Source organism: Myotis davidii, unplaced genomic scaffold, assembly GCF_000327345.1.
Source record: "Myotis davidii unplaced genomic scaffold, ASM32734v1 scaffold93, whole genome shotgun sequence".
NCBI classification, from domain to species: Eukaryota; Metazoa; Chordata; class Mammalia; order Chiroptera; family Vespertilionidae; genus Myotis; species Myotis davidii.
The window spans coordinates 4,415,008-4,421,455 of NW_006292095.1; positions in this window are offsets into that span (position 1 = coordinate 4,415,008).

Below are 6,448 nucleotides of genomic sequence, written 5' to 3' on the forward strand. Positions count from 1 at the left end.
CTAGAGGCAGGCTCTTGAAGTGACAAGGCCTGCTTAGGAAGTGGCTTGTTTCTCTGGTTCTCACAGAGACAGCACATGGGCCTGCAGTAGCCCTGGCCTGAGGCACAAAGGGGGTGGCTCTCAGTCCTGTCCTCTCAGTCCGTGGGCTGCAGCCTGCTTCACACCCTGGGATCTGCACTCAGCTTCCAGACGCCTGACCATAGCCCAGTCTACACTTGGTTTTTCCTATCAAATGGCAACAATTCCAATGTATGTGACATTTCACATTTGCTTAAATTCTCACTCCATCTTCCAAGATCTCTGTAAGGTAGCAAAGGCAGGCATTCCCCCCCTTAAATGTACATCTAATAAAGTGAATAGATTTGTAAGTGTCTGGCTAACTGCTTCAACAATTGGCCTCACCCACCTAAGCAACACTGAAATCAAACACCTACATCCCTTCGGGTTGGTGGTCTTCATTCCCCGGCCACCACGATTCCCAGAAATGGTTTCTCTCATCCCATTCCTCTGCACAAGTGTCCTTTCTGGTCCCCTGCCACCTGCATCCTCCCCACAGGGCTATCCCGTGCCAGATCTCCAAGCAAAGCCCCCCACCGTCCTCCCCTTCTGCATAGGCACTGCCCTGGACACCCCTCACCACCAGAGCTGTTGTCCTTAGTGCTTGACTCTCTGACTCACCCACCAGGCTATGGAGGGGCCAGGACTGGCCTTTTGAATCCCTAATACTTGGCAGACGGCCTGGATTGAAGAAGGAGCTTGATGAAGGTTCGTTGAATGAATGGAAATTGCTGAAGACTCAGCGGTAGCAGATCACATGCTGTCAGTAATGAGTTTGGAGACTTATTGACACAAAATAATGGACTAAAAAAACACACACAACAGAACAAGGAGGGGGTAGGATTTGCAGGGAAAGATGAGGGGAGGGAATGAAATGAGGGGTGGGTAGAATGACCAGTATTCCCTTTAAGTCACCTGCAGTAAAAGGAATCCCTCCGGCCTTTGCACAATGACAGAGGGGTGTCCCGAAGCAAACGAGTGAAGCTGCAGAGGGAGAACTTCAGGCACTGGCCCGTGACGGGGGCAGGAAGTCAGAGGCCTTGCAAAAGGGGAAGTAGGAACCTCCTGAAATTACAGCACCTCCCTGCCAGGCCCTTCGCTCACACCTCCCCAAGCTCCCCTCGCTTCCCTGCTCCCCCCGGGGTGGCAGCAACTCTCTCATTCCCCTGGGATTTGACGGTGACAACTGGGCTTCCTGGTCTGGATCCTGTTGGCACCTGGGGACATGAGGCTCTCCTTCTGCACTTAGTATATAAATCAGCTTCGTCTTTGAAGCTCTTCTTATCCTTGCGAGGGTGACTTACATTCTGGAGGAATGTTTATAACAAAAGAACTAGACTGGGAGTCGGGAACCTGGTTCCTCTCTCCTCCAGTGACCAGCTCGCTGCTTGCAGTCGGGCAGCTGTAGCTCCCACTTCCTGCCCTGCTCGGGCGGTGCTTACCAAGACTGCCCACTAAGCTTTATTTATGACCCTTTCAAACCGGCTGCATAGCTGTTTTCCATTCCTAAGATTGCGCCTTAGAAAACTTGGACCGCCCTGCTGAGTTCTCTCAGTGATAGGACTCTGTGAACTCCAGTGGCCGGGAAAGTATGATAAACAAAAGCAGCCCCAGAGGGAGTTTCTCGAGTTCCAAATGTTTGATCTCAAAATCTGGCTGAATTTATCGGCCGAAACCACCACTGACAGGACATTTCTGGCTGACCCCTCTGCCCTCCGCACCCACCGCCCCCATTCCCAGCGCTGAGCTGCTGGGCCCTCCTACTAGCATCTGCACAGACACCTCTCCTGGGAAAAGAGCCTGCGTTCTTCCTGGAACCAATCTAAGCCCAAAGGAGCCTGCAGCAAACCATGTTTAATAGTTGGAGAGGATCCCTCTCCTTTCAACTCGTGAGCTCATTCCCTCTGGGAATCGAGTGACATTTCCATTCCGGTGTGTAAGTTGTTTTTTCTTTAGATTAGCTTTTGTGTAAACATTCCTCTGCAAATTATTTTCACATTTTTTAAGGAAACTTCTTTCAAATGACCAGTCAGACTGTGTTCCCTTCACTACCCTCAACTTGACTTGACTCTCGCTCACCAACTTCCCCATTTCTCAACAACTCAAATTCAAACTGATTCTATTGTTGGTTAAAATATTTCCCCAACTTTCAGGGATTTCCAATTTGGGGAGGTTATCTCCCCAGGGCTGCAGCCAGTGTTTGGCCCACGAAGATGAATGAAGCCAGCACGGGTCACGAAGGGTGAGTCATCATCGCTCCACGCAGGCACGGTCAGCGGGAGGCCAGAGCTGCCTCAGGAGGGGACTGAGGAGGGGACAAGACAGGCTCAGTGCGAGGCGAGGACCAGGCAAAGGGGGAGAGGGGGAGCTTTCTAACTATGACACCCACGGGAGCCCAGAGGTCACAAACAGGGAAGCAGGCAAATTACATCTTCTTCTTCTTCAGCCAGGAACTCGGTAGCTCTCTGTAATCGGCCCGCAAGAATAACTCTCCTCACGCCTTTTCTTCTGACATTGCCATTGAAAGCTTGGTCCAATCTGGTGCAATCTTCCTTATAAACAGATTATCTCTCAGTTTCAAAACATGTCCCTTTATCAGCGTACATGGGCTGGTCACGACTCTAGGGATCGCCATTCACATAGACTACAATATAATCATCACAATAACAAGCCACTTCTCCTCTTTAGAACTTAAGGACATCTCTTAATTTGCTTTTGCAGGTTAAGAAGGGTAAAATGGTTGAGTGGAAAGAATACCCAAGTAGGTCCTACCACAGTCATAAAGTTACTATGTGGCCTGGGACAGGTCACTGGGCTGTCACGTCTCTCATCTGTAAAATAAAGGAGCGGGGACTCCACCCTCTCTGGCAGCCATGTTTTGTAAGCAGCAGAAAGGGTCATTTCTTTGATCAATAAGCTCCCTGGTGGGAGTTTTTGATTAACCACTTTCTTCCATCTCCACTCCCACATTTTTAGCGGCTCAGCCTGGCTCTGACTTTAGCTCTTGGCTGCACTATGGATTTTGAAGTTCCGTGAATGCAGACTTACTGTGCCAGTTCCCTTCCTTGCTTTTCTGAACTTGAATCTTTTGCGCACCATTAAAAAGAGAGGCATTAACTCATTTGAGGAATTAACTGAAGTGGTCACTTGAGGTCACACAGCAGCTGTGGCCCTTCAGAGTCTCACTTTTGCAAAGAAACAATTTTAAAAAAAGGCGGGGGGAGGGGGTGGGCAAGAAAGTTGACCAGATAACTTGGGAAGCTTAGGAAACAAAGGATTCCATTCTCAGTTTTGAGCTGTGAGGGTTGAATCACGGCTCCTCCTGGGTTTTGTTCCCTATCAAATCACAAGTTGGCCAATATTTCCTGGCAAAGGTCATACCTGGTGCTGTGGAGGGCAGTGGAGAAACACTTACCTGACCAATCCCAGAGCCGTCCTGCCATATCACATCCCAGGAAAGGGGTGGGGGGAGAAGTCTCCTTCATTGGCTACATTCAGCCAGCCTTTGTCAGGAGCTCAGGTTGTGAGGACAAAAGTGTGGAAACAGTCCTCCTGAACCTTGAAATTGATTTGTAATCTAACACACGCGCCAAACCAGAAAATGAGAGCAGTGCTTCTCAATCACTGGGGCGTATATTGCAAGTAACTTAGTCCTATTGAGGGCACTAGCGTTTGAAAGTGATTGTTTTGAAAACAGAAATTTTAGTGAATTCAAGGTCATCTTTCAATATAGAGATTTTTTTGTTGTTGTTAAGTTCTTTGCTGGAAACCCTCCTGCAGGATGGAATTGATTTGTTTTGGAAAATACCATGAAGACACATTTAGGTTTTAAAAGATGGGACAGAGCCTGAAAAGACAGATCTAGTGGAGGAATTACTGAATTATTCTGCATAATATGGGGGATGGAATGCATTTTTTTGTTGTTGGTTGTTGTTGGAAATAGGCAAGCCAAGACATGGAACGGTAGCATGGTCTGGGCACTGTGACTGAAATGAGTTATCCAGGTTCATGTCTACAAAACCCACCTTAATGCCCTTTGCAATAAGGCAATGAGATATATGAGAAATGGTGCCTGGCTTCCACCCTCTATCCAACTCCCATTCTCAGCCAGGGTTGGGCTAAGATTCTTTAAAAAAAAATTCAGTAAAATATACGTAACATAAAATGTATTATTTTAGCCATTTTTAAGGGTATACTTCCGTGGCACTAAGTACATTCACAGTGCCATGCTGAGCTGGAGGAGAAGAGAATGTGGAGGGAAAGGTAACACTGGCACCCCCAGCGTTCTTCCAGCCCATCTCCCTGGCACCATCTACCTAGGAGGTTCCCCAAACTGCTGCTCCCGTCCTGCCAGTCCAGCTAACCACAGGAAGGGAGACTGACCCTGCCAACATTTAAGCCCAAGGGCCCAGTCCCCATGAGGCGGATGGTGCCGAACCATAGCATGGAATCAGATAGCACAGCTGAGCCTCTGGAACGCCTGGCCAGCAGGGTGCACAAGCTCACCCAGTCACTTCATTAACCTCACAATATGAAACCCTGCATTTTGGGGGATTGAAAAATTTTGGACCCCATATATGTCTTCCAGACAAGTTTACTGTGTATATAAATATACTAGAGGCCTGGTGCATGAAATTCACGCACAGGTTGGGTCCCTAGGCCTGGTCGGCAATCAGGGCTGATCTGGGCCTTCCAGCTCTTGGCTGGGGCCTTCCTTTGCTCTGCACTTCCCCCTGGTGGCCAGCACACAACATAGTGAGCAATCAAACTCCTGGTCTCCCGGTCGAACTCCTGAGGGGACACTTTGCATATTAGCCTTTTATATATAGAGATAGATAGTACCTATCACATAAGCACTCACAAAGTACTAGCTATTACTAGGCATGTATAATATTTGAGTGGAAATTACTGCATTGCTGTGATGTTAACTTGTTCTGCAATAGTTCTATACTCCCAAGATTTCTGTATTATTTCTTTGATGAAGATTAAAATGAAGTTCTTCTCATGTAATATATGTCCAAATAATGTTTGTTGAATTAAGTAACAAATGGATAAAGGCAAAAGGGAGAGGTTTAGGGAGAGAAACTAGCTAAACGGTTTCAAAAAGACTGAATCTGTAGTGATGACAGGATGATGGGTGGCTTGGCCTCGCCCATCATGTGGGTGGGGTGGCAGTGACTGGACCTAACTGCATCAGCCATGTCCTTTGTCATAATTACTCCTAACTGAAATCTGAAGCGACACTGATGGCTTTGTACTCTGCTTGTAAATGGCCTTAAATCATTTTAAAGCAAATGGAATTATAAACAAGTCTAAATAATATCTGCTGATCAAAAATGGTGACCAGATCACATTGCAAGATACCCTCTCCAGAGAAGACAAACCATCAGACGATGTGACATTGGCATTGGTCAATTTCATAGACCAGAACTGGGAATGTTGCAGAATTAGGAAAAAGGCAGATCAGTGTCCAAAAGCACAGAGAGGCCCAGAATTGGATCCACCTACAGAACTGAGTTGGGCCCAGCTGGAATCGGCAGATGCTGCCTGCTTTGCCTCCCGGTGTCCACGCCTCCCTCCCCCTCACTCCAATTGTCTCCCAGGCAGAACAAAAGGCTTTGCCGTCAGCCAGGAGAACCGTCCCCTCCCTGAAAGTCACATGTCCCAGCTGAACTGAGTTACTGAAGCTACACACACACAGGTACGGCTATATTTTTGCTTAGGGCTTCCTAATTCCATTTGTGTGTTTGTGTGTGTGTGTGTGTGTGTGTGTGTGTGTGTGTGTGTGTGTGTGTGTGATCTTGATTTCATTTAGGGCTCCGGCCAAGGTGCGTTTGGATGGCGGCCTTTCCAATGGGAATTCTGGAACAAGTGGCATTTCTCGGTGCAAGATGATGACCAAATGAAGTAGGAGAACAGCTCTGTCAGGGGCAACATATCTGGAATGAGAAGGAAATCTGAACAGAAGTTGAAAAAGAGCTCACGTTTTCTATGTAAAATGTTCGAATGCCTGAACACCTGTAGTTTTAGAAAGAACACGGGGTCTTAGAGGGAGTCCAAACCTTTGGTGTTTTGTGGTCAGGGAAGAGGCTCCCGGTAACACAGTGACTCCCGGAGCCCCGTGTAAGTGAGGTCTCCAAGACAGTTCTCTTTGGAGCTTGACTCAGGCTCTTTGCATAGAAGACACAGGTGAATTATCACCTATCAATCCGTAGCTTTAAAAAATATTAAGGTACTATCCCTCATTGGAGAAGACATTGCACATGATACCACCACTCAGCTGTAACCACAACAATGCTGGTCCTGAGGGTGGAGGTGAAGGGCTCAGGGTCCCTCGCTGTCCCTGTGCACAGACCACATAAGTAGGATAATGCTTGGAAGAATGGGGAGA